This window comes from Bombina bombina, chromosome 5 (assembly GCF_027579735.1).
Source record: "Bombina bombina isolate aBomBom1 chromosome 5, aBomBom1.pri, whole genome shotgun sequence".
Taxonomy (NCBI): Eukaryota; Metazoa; Chordata; class Amphibia; order Anura; family Bombinatoridae; genus Bombina; species Bombina bombina.
The window spans coordinates 452,562,874-452,577,632 of record NC_069503.1 but is presented as its reverse complement, the minus strand read 5'-3'; the positions used below and the strand labels follow the sequence as shown (position 1 = coordinate 452,577,632).

General features: G+C 38.2%; 1 protein-coding gene across 1 annotated transcript in view; it reads right to left on the bottom strand.

Annotated features, from left to right (window-relative positions):
• Positions 1-14,759, bottom strand: part of RAMP3 (receptor activity modifying protein 3) — a 487,437-nt gene that overhangs the window by 5,676 nt on the left and 467,002 nt on the right. The gene's annotated exons all lie outside the window — the stretch shown is intronic.

Sequence of the window (14,759 nt, the reverse complement as noted above, 5' to 3'; positions counted from 1 at the left end):
ATTTTGCTTTATTTCTCCAATTGGTGTTCTCTGCATTTTTGTATGTGAAGGAGAGACATTCCCAGTGAAATATAGCACTGAATGGCATGACAGTTTTGCTTCATGTACACTTTGTGCTTTGTATTGTATATCACTTTTACACTTCAGATTAAATTCTATTACATTTAAACTTTGCACTTTATATTTTTTATTTTATTTTGTGTACAGCAAACTTCACAGGGGCAGAACTAACTGAATTTTCTAACAAAAGGGGAGGAACCTGGAAATCCCAGAGAAATGAGAGATGCCTTCCATAGAAAGTAATGAAGCTCTCTGGGATTCAAAATTTCACACAGGAGAGAGAAGGTAGCTGGAGAACCCCTGAGGCTGATATAAAGGCTCCGTTTGCATCAATTCCAAATTAAACTGAAATGTTTTCACTACATTTTAACTTGAATTTGTCTTTATTTTAGTATATATTAGTTTTATGTCAGTTAGATAAGATGAGATAAGATTCCTTGTATTTTCATTGCACAAGTATAAAAACAAGGGCAACAAAATATAATTAAAAACATCTAACCCAGACATTACAAATAAATAGTATAAGGTACAAAAACTAGTACAATGATAGTTATAAGATGGAATGACTTAGGTGTGAATACATACATTGTAACTTAACATATGTAATATTGATAATTAGAAAATAGTATACAGTATTGTATATGTGGATAATAAATCAAAAATGTTAAATACATAAAATATGTGCAATATTAGTGTAATATAGCAAAAACAGTAATTTACACACTGAGGGTCATAGTGTGCTGGCCATAATTTGTCAGCATAGTACAAATAAGTGCAGAATAGTGAGCAACAGATCAGTTGTATGAATAATATAAAGTGCAGGAAAAAAAGTGCAGTTAGAAATTACGGGATAAAAAGGTAGTGTGTCAGTGTTGTACAAAAAGGGTAAAAAGATAATGTGTCAGTGTTATACAAATTGTCGGTGTGGTACAAATAGGTGCGTAGTGCAATCCGAGTAGTGAGCAACAGGTAAATGGGTAGTCCAAGATAAATAAGTGTAAATGATAAGCAGCAATTATAATCTGAGGTATCTTAAAAATAAGAAATGGGATGGTCAATAGAAAGGGGGGAAAAGAGGAAAGAAAGGGGGGAAATGAAAAAGGGTAGAGGTAATGGATAATAAAAATAAAAAATTAGCACTGGGTATTTGTGCTCAGCATGACAACAGCTCTGGAAAAAAGCTATTCTGCAGCCTGACTCTCTTGCTATTCAGACTCCTGTACCGCCTCCCAGATGGCAAAGGATCAAACAATCCATAGCTGGGATGGAAAGGGTCTCCAATGATGCAGCGCGCCCTTCACAGGCATCGCCTGTACTGAAGGTCCTCAAGCTGGTCTCACTAATCTGTATAGATTAAATATTTGTTTAAATGCATTTACAGGTTGTGACCTCTGATTTTCTCTGATTAGGACTGTATAAATTTGAGTGCCAGATAAGGGTATACTTAAACCACCTGTGGGAGACACATTTTGGTGTCACCAACAGCTGGTATTCTTCTTTATGTATGTATTTATGCACTTATACCTCTGTTGCATTACACTCTTACATATTCATTTATAAGGGTAAGTGGGTAATAACTGGTGTCTTATGAATTCTAGTGCCAATCATCCCTATTTACCACATATATAGATAGATGATAGATAGATAGATAGATAGATAGATAGATAGATAGATAGATAGATGATAGATAGATAGATAGATAAATAAATATATAGATAAATATATAGATACATAGATAGATATTACAAGTTAAAATGTTTACATGCACCAAAGAAAACAATGACTTTAAGTTCCTTTAAGTCTCAATCAGGGGCAGTCCTACAGTTTCCAGGTCACTTGAGAGACAAGCTTGACTTTAATACAAGGATATGGGAGATAAGAGATAATGTACACTGTTTTTTTCATTAGCTAATGGCCCCTTTTGAAACATTAAATATGCAGTAAAATATAAAAAGCTCAGACAATATATGAACAACAATGGCACAAATTCAAGGAACCCTTTTTAAAAGATAATATTGTTCAGGATAAGAAACTGGAACAGCTGTTTCCTCACACATCTTAGTTTGTAATGATCAAATAAAACAAAAGAAAGCTACAACATTTATCTGCGCCAGAGGAATACTCAAGTGTGTTTTTAAATATCAGGGTTTTTTTGATACTCCAAAGGTTGCTGTGATCCATATAAAGGAGAACATGTAACCCTACATTACAGTGTATTTTATTTTGTTTGTTGTGGGTTATTTTTCTTCTTTCTTAAAGGGACATTAAACTCTTTGAAATGGTAGTATAAAATGATAAATCATTTATAAAAACAACTCTACAATATAATCATACATGTATTAAGCACTGTTTGAAATGTTTGTTCCAGCAACTGATTAATGGGAGGAGGCAAACTCTTATTCTGACTGGGGAGGTCCAGGGCTTATTTGGGTGGTTAGGGGCTTGTCTAGGCAGTATGGGAGAAGAAAGTGGTGTGATAAGGTGCTATTTTCTGCCACCTCCTAAAAAAACAGGATGCAACCTAAAAGATGCACTCCTGTGTAACTGCCACTGAATAATACACATTTTTTTCAAACAATGATGCCATATAGTGCTCAAGAAAAGTGCCTGCTCCTGGGCATACATACTGTAGGTATGCTGTTATAGAAAGGAGCTAAGCATCAACAAAGTTTACCAAGAGAGCAAAGTAAATTTGATAATAGATTACAATTGGAAAGCTTTTTGCACATCCTGTCCGACTCATGACACCTTAAATTTGACTCTCATGACCCTTCAAATAGGTAAAAATTCTGTATTATTTTTTAAATAATAACCATTGTGTGCCAGGGTAATTTTTGAATGGTTCACAATTAATTTTAATTTCCTGGCTGAGTATGTACTTTAGGTAACCTCTATTTGATAATGATAAAAAATTAACATTGCAGCTGCACTAATCACACAGGTGGGTAATCTTATCTCATCTTCATTGAAAAAGGTTGACTGCTTTAAATTCCCAAAAGAGTAACCATGACAATAATATGCATCATGCTTTTTGAAAAAAAAATTACATTAACTGAGTTTTTACTGCTCTTACATTAGTGTTAAATATCAACCCTCCGACCTCCAGGATTATTATCTCAGGCAGAATCTGATTTACCAAAAAACTAAGAAAACTAATAAATTATACTATTGAATGGAAGTGGAATTTCAGAAAACATTTTTTTCTAAAAATATAGTGTTACCATGATCATCAATCATTTATTTGTATTGCATAATAATGTTTTTAATTAAAAAAAAAAGTTACAAGAACATATTCTAGTTATTTTTTGTGCTTTAACATCTTGTTTTAGTTTTGAATCTTAATAATTCCAATCTAGAATAACCTTATAAGAATTTGTTCTGCTTTATCAAACTTAAGAATGCAATAAATGATTGATTTCTTAATTCCATCAACCAATTAATCACGTTTATTGCTATCAACTTAACCACATTTTTTTTAGATTGTCTTAATTTTCAAAACAACATTTCATGTGATAATGGACCCTTATTATTATCCATTATTCCCATATTCCATTAGCAGTATAGAGTGAATAACTCTGAGCCCTGCAATATATACTACTGTACACATAGAAATTCAGTAGGTGGGAATTATACACCTGGAACGTATAATCTATGGGGTCAATTTAATAAAGTCTAGCAGACATGATATGCTGTAGCATTTAACATTGCACAAGCAGTTCTGGTGAACTGCTTGTGCAATGCCGCCCCCTGCAGGTTTTCGGCCAATTAGCCGCTAGCAGAGGGTGTCAATCAGCCCGATCGTATAGGATCGGGCGGATTGCTGTACACAGCCTCAGAGGTGGCGTATGAGTTAAGGAGCAGCAGTCTATATACCGCTGCTTCTTAACTCCTGTTTTGGAAAGCCTAAAGGCTTGCGCGGAAACATGGTGAATTGGCCCAATTCGGCCAATAATAAATTGACCCCTTGGTTTTTAAAAGCTTTACTAATTCTTTTCCACCATAAATATAATATAATATTGTCCACAGATATTTACTTATTATTATTTTAATCTTCTCACATTTATTAACATATTGAGTTATTTATTTCTGATTTGCTGTGTCATGTTATAACAGCAGACTCACACTTTAAAAATATATCTGTGAGTGTGTGATTGTGTTTGTGCATGTGCGAACGAGCGTGTGTAAATGTTTGTTTACTAATTTGAAAATATATTTTTTTATGATCTGATCATAAAATACCATTAAATAGCCCCTTAGACCATGTATTTATTTTTCTATTGAACTCAGGAAATGCTTTTGTGATAAACACAAGGTAGTTTTTTTTAGCAGATACTGAGATACTACTGGTTTGCATAATTTGCTTTACAATAGCCGTTTTCCTTTTCCTGAGATCTTACCATAAGTAATAAGTTTACCTCAGGAATGTGTTACAGGAAAGGAGATCATTGCCTGAGATAATATTTTAGTAGACTGTTATACATTTTAATAGGTTAACACATTCATAGATCAAGTTGGATCAATAAATGTTGCATCCAATAATCTTTTTGTCTTAGATTTTTTCTCTTTATATATTTGGTTATCTGGAAAAAACAGATATACACAGTGCAACATATTGATACTTTCAGATATAACTATCCTGTAATTCAGTTAAACACATAGTAAAAGCCAGTACCAGAGTGCCAATGCACTACTGCATGAAAGATGAACATATCTGGTGAGCAAACAACAAGAGGGATAAATGAGTATCCTTTGATCGCCAACTACCTCCCAACAGTGCATTACTACTGTTGACATTTTTAACAATGTATACTAAAAGAATTAAGTAAATGTGAAAAGTCTATAAAACTTGCCTGCTCTAGCTGAATCATGAAATTTAATTATAACTTTCAAATCTATTTAAATGATCCTCTTTCATTCTTACTTTACAGAAAAAAAATATATATATATATATATATATATATATATATACAGGGAGTGCAGAATTATTAGGCAAGTTGTATTTTTGAGGAGTAATTTTATTATTGAACAACAACCATGTTCTCAATGAACCCAAAAAACTCATTAATATCAAAGCTGAATAGTTTTGAAAATAGTTTTTAGTTTGTTTTTAGTTATAGCTATTTTAGGGGGATATCTGTGTGTAAAGGGAACAAATGTAAATCCTGCGCAGAAAACAGATGGGGATATCTGTGTGTGCAGGTGACTATTACTGTGCATAATTATTAGGCAACTTAACAAAAAACAAATATATACCCATTTCAATTATTTATTTTTACCAGTGAAACCAATATAACATCTCAACATTCACAAATATACATTTCTGACATTCAAAAACAAAACAAAAACAAATCAGTGACCAATATAGCCACCTTTCTTTGCAAGGACACTCAAAAGCCTGCCATCCATGGATTCTGTCAGTGTTTTGATCTGTTCACCATCAACATTGCGTGCAGCAGCAACCACAGCCTCCCAGACACTGTTCAGAGAGGTGTACTGTTTTCCCTCCTTGTAAATCTCACATTTGATGATGGACCACAGGTTCTCAATGGGGTTCAGATCAGGAGAACAAGGAGGCCATGTCATTAGATTTTCTTCTTTTATACCCTTTCTTGCTAACCACGCTGTGGAGTACTTGGACGCGTGTGATGGAGCATTGTCCTGCATGAAAATCATGTTTTTCTTGAAGGATGCAGACTTCTTCCTGTACCACTGCTTGAAGAAGGTGTCTTCCAGAAACTGGCAGTAGGACTGGGAGTTGAGCTTGACTCCATCCTCAACCCGAAAAGGCCCCACAAGCTCATCTTTGATGATACCAGCCCAAACCAGTACTCCACCTCCACCTTGCTGGCGTCTGAGTCGGGCTGGAGCTCTCTGCCCTTTACCAATCCAGCCACGGGCCCATCCATCTGGCCCATCAAGACTCACTCTCATTTCATCAGTCCATAAAACCTTAGAAAAATCAGTCTTGAGATATTTCTTGGCCCAGTCTTGACGTTTCAGCTTGTGTGTCTTGTTCAGTGGTGGTCGTCTTTCAGCCTTTCTTACCTTGGCCATGTCTCTGAGTATTGCACACCTTGTGCTTTTGGGCACTCCAGTGATGTTGCAGCTCTGAAATATGGCCAAACTGGTGGCAAGTGGCATCTTGGCAGCTGCACGCTTGACTTTTCTCAGTTCATGGGCAGTTATTTTGCGCCTTGGTTTTTCCACACGCTTCTTGCGACCCTGTTGACTATTTTAAATGAAACGCTTGATTGTTCGATGATCACGCTTCAGAAGCTTTGCAATTTTAAGAGTGCTGCATCCCTCTGCAAGATATCTCACTATTTTTTACTTTTCTGAGCCTGTCAAGTCCTTCTTTTGACCCATTTTGCCAAAGGAAAGGAAGTTGCCTAATAATTATGCACACCTGATATAGGGTGTTGATGTCATTAGACCACACCCCTTCTCATTACAGAGATGCACATTACCTAATATGCTTAATTGGTAGTAGGCTTTCAAGCCTATACAGCTTGGAGTAAGACAACATGCATAAAGAGGATGATGTGGTCAAAATACTCATTTGCCTAATAATTCTGCACTCCCTGTATATATATATATATATATATATATATATATATATATATATATATATATATATATATATATAACTGGGATAAACAACATGATAGCTAGAAAATGAGTCTGTGTTTTTGAGAAAGAAAAATATGCACAGCCTAAATGAATATGAAACCCAAAAATGTTCTTTCATAATTCAGATAGAGTATACAATTTTAAACACATTTCCAATTTACTTCTATGATCTAATTTGCTTTGTTCTCTTGGTATCCTCTGTTGAAAACCATACCTAGGTAGGTTTAAAGAGCTGGGAGTTAGCTGCACATATATGCCTCATGTCATTGGCTTAACAATTGTGTTCATTTAGCTGCCATATGGTCATTTGATTAGCAATATCTGCCAGAATATGGGGTAATAGCTTATATTGTATTTTACACACAAACACACAATATTGCATTTTCATTGTGAATACTGAAATCCCATATACTACTGCAGACAAATCCCTCAATATGTGTTCAGCTACATCTACTGAGTCTGCCGGTACCTGACATGTATAGGTTTGTTAGATATTAGTGAAGTTACAGGGTTAAATTAGGGACCAGGCTTTTTTTATTTTTGAAATTTGAATGCTGGACCTCTCTGTGATTTTGGGGAGCTCAGAAAGATCAAATACACCCACAAAATGAATGGTTTCTGTTAAGGGGAGTTTATTGTCTTCACATGCTGCAATTCTTAGACATTTTTAAAAGGTAGTAATTTTTATGGCTCAGTGGTAATTTAATGGCTCTATGTCTGATATTGGAGTAAAAAACCCTTAAAGGGATAGTAAAGGCATAATTAGACATGCATGAATTAGACAGAACATACAATTTTAAACAACTTTCCAATTTATTTATATTATTTAATTTGTTTCCTTCTCTTGTTATCCTTTGCTGAAAGGTTTATATAGGAAGGCTCAGGAGCAGCAAAGAACCTATGTTCTCGTTGCTGATTGTTTAAAATTTTATGTTCTACCTATATCATGAAAGAAACCATTTGGGTTTCATGTCCTTTTAAGGAAGCTTTGTTTTATTTTTTTTCCGAGGCTTGCTCTGATAGTTGACAAGGGGTGTGGTAGTCTCTGAAACAATTATTAATACAGAGATCAGGCAAAGAAGGACAGCAAGGACTGAGTCCCTGCAGACACCTTTTTTGCTGCAGACTCTGCAGCACTTCTGGGGGGCTTGTTTGCATGCATGGGAGGAATCCTAATTGGGAAATGACTTCCAGAAAGTCTGATGATGTTCTCAGGTTGAAAACACTGGGGGTTTGTGGGCTTCTGCTCAAATAAAATATTTGTGACTATATTTATTAAGAAGTCCAGGTAAATTACTTTGCAGTCTGTGCCTGACTACTTGTATAATGCATATTAGTTGAAGACTGCCATTTGTATGAGGTATATGGGCAACTTTTTGGCTTCAAATGCTGGGTAGCCAGAATGACTCCCCTCATATATTTATTTTAATCAAGGACACACTTTGATTTGTTGATTGACTCATGCCCTCCTCTTTCCATTACTGGCTCGGTGGCTTCACTTTTGCTTGGGCCGCACCAGCTGTTGGGGAAATCCTCTCCTGTTTTTTCAGATTGTGCAACAAGCACAAGTGTCAAATAAAAACAACATTTTAAATAACTAAATACTTGTATAAAAATTGTTGAGGCATAAATGAAAGCCTTTTTTAAGGTATGGAATAATCATTTCCCATACTATTTTTCCACTTGTGCTTATACAGGGAGTGCAGAATTATTAGGCAAATGAGTATTTTGACCACATCATCCTCTTTATGCATGTTGTCTAACTCCAAGCTGTATAGGCTCGAAAGCCTACTACCAATTAAGCATATTAGGTGATGTGCATCTCTGTAATGAGAAGGGGTGTGGTCTAATGACATCAACACCCTATATCAGGTGTGCATAATTATTAGGCAACTTCCTTTCCTTTGGCAAAATGGGTCAAAAGAAGGACTTGACAGGCTCAGAAAAGTATAAAATAGTGAGATATCTTGCAGAGGGATGCAGCACTCTTAAAATTGCAAAGCTTCTGAAGCGCGATCATCGAACAACCAAGCGTTTCATTCAAAATAGTCAACAGGGTCGCAAGAAGCTTGTGGAAAAACCAAGGCGCAAAATAACTGCCCGTGAACTGAGAAAAGTCAAGCGTACAGCTGCCAAGATGCCACTTGCCACCAGTTTGGCCATATTTCAGAGCTGCAACATCACTGGAGTGCCCAAAAGCACAAGATGTGCAATACTCAGAGACATGGCCAAGGTAAGAAAGGCTGAAAGACGACCACCACTGAACAAGACACACAAGCTGAAACGTCAAGACTGGGCCGAGAAATATCTCAAGACTGATTTTTCTAAGGTTTTATGGACTGATGAAATGAGACTGAGTCTTGATGGGCCAGATGGATGGGCCCGTGGCTGGATTCGTAAAGGGCAGAGAGCTCCAGTCCGACTCAGACGCCAGCAAGGTGGAGGTGGAATACTGGTTTGGGCTGGTATCATCAAAGATGAGCTTGTGGGGCCTTTTCGGGTTGAGGATGGAGTCAAGCTCAACTCCCAGTCCTACTGCCAGTTTCTGGAAGACACCTTCTTCAAGCAGTGGTACAGGAAGAAGTCTGCATCCTTCAAGAAAAACATTATTTTCATGCAGGACAATGCTCCATCACACGCGTCCAAGTACTCCACAGCGTGGCTGGCAAGAAAGGGTATAAAAGAAGAAAATCTAATGACGTGGCCTCCTTGTTCACCTGATCTGAACCCCATTGAGAACCTGTGGTCCATCATCAAATGTGAGATTTACAAGGAGGGAAAACAGTACACCTCTCTGAACAGTGTCTGGGAGGCTGTGGTTGCTGCTGCACGCAATGTTGATGGTGAACAGATCAAAACACTGACAGAATCCATGGATGGCAGGCTTTTGAGTGTCCTTGCAAAGAAAGGTGGCTATATTGGTCACTGATTTGTTTTTGTTTTGTTTTTGAATGTCAGAAATGTATATTTGTGAATGTTGAGATGTTATATTGGTTTCACTGGTAAAAATAAATAATTGAAATGGGTATATATTTGTTTTTTGCTAAGTTGCCTAATAATTATGCACAGTAATAGTCACCTGCACACACAGATATCCCCCTAAAATAGCTATAACTAAAAACAAACTAAAAACTACTTCCAAAACTATTCAGCTTTGATATTAATTAGTTTTTTGGGTTCATTGAGAACATGGTTGTTGTTCAATAATAAAATTAATCCTCAAAAATACAACTTGCCTAATAATTCTGCACTCCCTGTAAATTCACATGCTGTTTCTGTAATATTTGTGGGATATTTCTTTATCAGACCAATCCTGGCCAGTAGTCTTCTTATCATCAAGTGAAAATATAAAGAAAAATCCCAGAACTCAATATAACAGTTAAATGGAATGAGGTAGGACAGTCACAGCAGCAGATAGCCAAAGCAAGAACTTTAGGGCACCAAGGGGTTAAACAATATAGTTGACACAAGTCAGAGCAAAGTTAACCAAATGGCAGACAGTCCAGAGTTACAGGGCACCAAGCGGTTAAACAAAAGTGTAGATCTCTAAGCAGAGCAGGGTTCAGCAACAAATAGTCAGTCCAAACTTTCAGAGTGCCAAAAGGGTTAAGCAAAAGAGTAGTTACTAGGCAGGGCAGGTTTCAGCAGCAGGTAGTCAGTCCAATCTTTCAGAGTGCCAAAAGGGTTAACAAATAGTAGTCTTTAGGCAGAGCAGGGTTCAGCATCAGGTAGTCAATCCAATCTTTCAGAGTGCCAAAAGGGTTAAGCAATAGAGTAGTCACTAGGCAGAGCAGGGTTCAGCAGCAGGCAAACAGTCCAATCTTTTGGAGGGCCAAAAGGGTTAAGCAATAGAGTAGTCTCTAGGCAGAGCAGGTTTCAGCAGCAGACAAACAGTCCAAACAATAGTAATTAGAGCACACAGGAGTACACAGAGCACAATCTATACTAGGACAATAGGAATAGAAAGAAGTTACCTTAAATAGACGCAGGCTTATGCCAAGGAGGAAGCACAGGTGCACCCATTGAGAATCAGAGCAGCACTCGAGGAACATTTGATGATTTCAAAAGCTAAAGAAAGCGAGATCTTTAGGATGGATGAAGAGGCAAAAAAATGGGATTCATGATGGCCATTTGGGCATTGCACTTTGTAATGCCCAAATGGCCATCATGAATCCTGCTTAACATTTCCTGCCGCATGCTAACAGAAATAACAATGCGGTCCTGGATTAGCACCAACCCATCCAGCTCTGTGAGCTGCGACCTCTCTGACTGGTAAGAACTTAGATATCCAGGCTGCCTGGCTCTCGGGCCAACCTTCTTTTATGTACTTATTAACTTCTTGAAGGTCTGTATCTAAACGTGTCTAGCTTCCCTGACAAAATGGATTTGGATGCCATAAGTGAATCCACATACACTTTCACATCTGATTCCGTTGAAGGTTCTTCAGCAGCAGCCAGCGGGAGCCTGGAAAGTGTATCTGCCACTACCAGTTGTTTCCCCGGCACATGCACTGCCTGAACGTTGAACCTAAGCATCCTCATAAGAAGTCTCTGGCATCTTAGGGGTGTTTTGTCAATATCATAGGAGTTGATTAGAGGAACTAGTTTACAGTCAGTCTCCATGCTAAATTTCTCTAAACCCACTAGGGTAACGCTGGGAAGCGCTCACAGGCCCAAACAGGCAGCCAGACACTCTTCTCAATTTGGGCATATTTCGACTCAGCAGCCATCAGTGTACGGGAACAGTAGGCGATGGGCTGTAGTTTGTTCTCATTCATCTGCAGGAGGGCTGCCCCTAGCCCATAACTGCTTGCATCAGCACTAACTACAGTCTTTTTAGAAGGGTCATAGAACCCCAACACTGGGACAGACCCCAGCAGTGGTCTTGACCTGCACAAAAGCTTCTTCTTGTGAAGGTCCCCAGAGCCAGGCAACATCTTTCTTCAACAACTCTGTGAATAGGGTGTAATACTGTGGATAAACCTGGAAGGAACCTGCCCACATAATTCACAAGGCCCAATATTTGTCTCAGCTCCTGTACATCAAAAGGACTTTTCATATGTGCAATAGCAAGGATTTTATCAGGGTCCGGCTTGATGCAATCTCTATTGATGATATGCCCAAAGTAACATAACTCAGCCTTTCTAAAATGGCATTTCTCCTTATTTAATTGCAGCCTGATCTCTCTAATGGTCTGCAGCACATAGCCTAATCACTAATAATGTTCCTCCAATGTAGACCCATACACTAAAATGTCGTCTATGACGACTGCCGTGCCCTCATGGTCCCTTAGAGAGAGAACTCATCTCTCTTGAAAGATTTCAGGAGCAGAGGAATATCCTGAAGGGGAGTATGCAGAAGCAAAACCGACCTAATGGTTGTAATGAAGGTAGTCAGTTTGTGGCACTTTAGATCTAGAGGTATCTGCCAGAAGCCGCTGCAAGCATCCAGTATAGAGAAGAACTTCGCCCCAGCTAATTTCGGGAGCTATGTCTTTAAGTGTCGGCAGCACATATCTCTCTCTCTTCACCACCTCATTCAGCTTTTCAAGTCTATGCAGATGCATATCTTCCCATTTTTCTTTGCAACAGGCACAATGGGGGCACACCAGTCAGTTGCTTCAACAACCTCTTTATAACTCCCATATTCTTCATACTCAGAAGTTCCTTCTCCACTTGAGGTATGAGCGGAAATGGAATTCTGCAAGGAGTGGTAATGCTGTATGAGACTGCGTCACCTTTAAGTGATATTCGGACTGGGTTGCAATTCAGTAGGCCCAATTCACCAAACACGTCTTCCATGTCAATCTTGAAGGCAACTTTGGCTCCCATTACAGTAAGGTTAACCCGCCAATCTTTGTCTGAACCAGACCGTTGATCAACAAACCCTACAAAGGACACTTCTTGAACCTCCTGGTCTCTATCCACCTGCATCTACTTAATGTATTCAGTTTTACACGCACTTCAAAATGGCACATTCGGTTTAAATTTTCTACATCTTTTATATTTAGCAGGGCATATGACATTCTGATCATGGGTACGGTTACACCGCGTGCCGCGATCCTTCTGCGCCCATCGCTTCTGGGCCTGTTGCCCTTGGTCTACCGCTCACATGTTTGCCTTTCACCTGCAGCTCTCCTAAACTGCTGCACTTCATCCATAATACTCTCAGACCTCAGATCAGCACTTTGTTTTTTCACCAGTTCACTCTGGAGGGCCATCCTAATAGTCCCATCTAATGTTAATTCAGCCTCCAACTGTAGCTTCAGCATCTGCAATTCCTATGACTATTCTCTGATTTGCTCTTCTTTAGCAACACCAAACTCACAGAATTCAGCTAGTTCATACAGGCTGTGCACAAATGACTCCACAGATTCTCCCACACGCTGAGCAAATTTGTGAAAACAAGCCCTCTCATGAACCACATTTCTTTTAGGCACAAAGTGAGCACTGAGTTTGTTTATAACTATTTCAAAGTCAAATTCTTCCCCTTTTTGGAAAGTAAAGGCATTGAAACCTGGCTCCACATCTTTCCCCATAGAGTATAAAGAAGAATTAACTTGGTTACTTCCCCACTCTCGTTGTCCAGCTTGGAAGCAATCCTGAAGCATTGAACTTCTGACGCCATGTGGGGCCATGCTGCAGACTGAGAGAAATCAAAAGGCTCAGGTGGGGTAAACATTGACATCGTTATTAATCAGGAAACAGAAGCGCAGGCAAGTACTTCTGACACCATGTCATGAGATGGCAGGACACAGCATAGAAGGTACAATGCTATTTTATTGCAGAGCATAACAGTATACAGCTTGCACCACACATCTAACTCAGTAAGTGCGACATAGACATAATGACCCTAAGCCCACCCCCCCCCACCGCCCACTCTCATCACACTTTTCATCTCTGCCATGTCAGTGCTGTTGCCATAGCCTACACTTGGTACAGGTGGATTATAACTTAGCTTCTAAGGAATTTGTTGGGCATAAAGTTATGTTTGCTCTTGCCAGATTTTCAAGAGAAACTGTCCATGAAAAGTTAAAACATTGCATTTACTCTAGAATTTAAAAATAACATCACAAAAAACATCCATGTAGCATAGCAGGGTTACGCGTTTCAGCATTCAAACCATAATCATAGCTGATTTCATACGCATCTCTCTCCTAATAAAGCACATAGTGTTCTGCCATTGGTTAAAAACATAAACCTGCTTATTCAAAGAATGTGTATATATAACATGACATAAACATATATTGTTAATGCATTACAATACTAATACATCACATCACTGTAACATTGTTAGTGAGATGCACATAGGGAACTATTGTAGAAACGACAACACTGCATAAATATGTATTTATTATATGTGGTCAAAAGCAACTCCATTAAACTTCCATGATTTACGTAGCACATCAGTAACTTCCAAATTTGGAGGTACCCACAATGATTCCTCTGATGCAAGCTCTTGGGAGGCTACAGAAGCATCAGAGAGGCTGGATAAGTCATCCACATCAATGTTAGATGCAGTCGGCGTCTCATCAGATGCAGCTGTAGTTTTACTCTCTGATTCTGCAAGTATTCTGTAAGCCTCCTTGGCATTATATAAATATTTAATAGTAATAATAACATTTTTTTCTTGCCCTAAATGTAAATATGTACAAATTGTTAAGCAAATTACATTGGTCACATGACTGCTTGGGCTGTGACTGACCCCGGACACACTGCTTCAGTTGCAAGGCATGTTCTGGGGAAGATGGAGTGGGGGGAAAAGCCGAACGATCCATAATGCAGCGTAAAAGGGAGGGCGTACCATTATGTCACTTGAGTCCTTAAAGGGACAGTCTAGTCAAAATTAAACTTTCATGATTCAAATAGACAACTTTTACAATTTACTTTTATCATCAAATTTGCTTTGTTCTCATGGTGTTCATTTTTTGAAAGTTAAACCTAGGTAGACTTAAACTGATTTCTAAACCGTTGAAACCTGTCTCTTATCTTAGTGCATTTTTAACAGTTTTTGACAGTTATACAGTGCTAGTTTCATGTGTGTCATACAGATAACATTGTTCTCACTCCT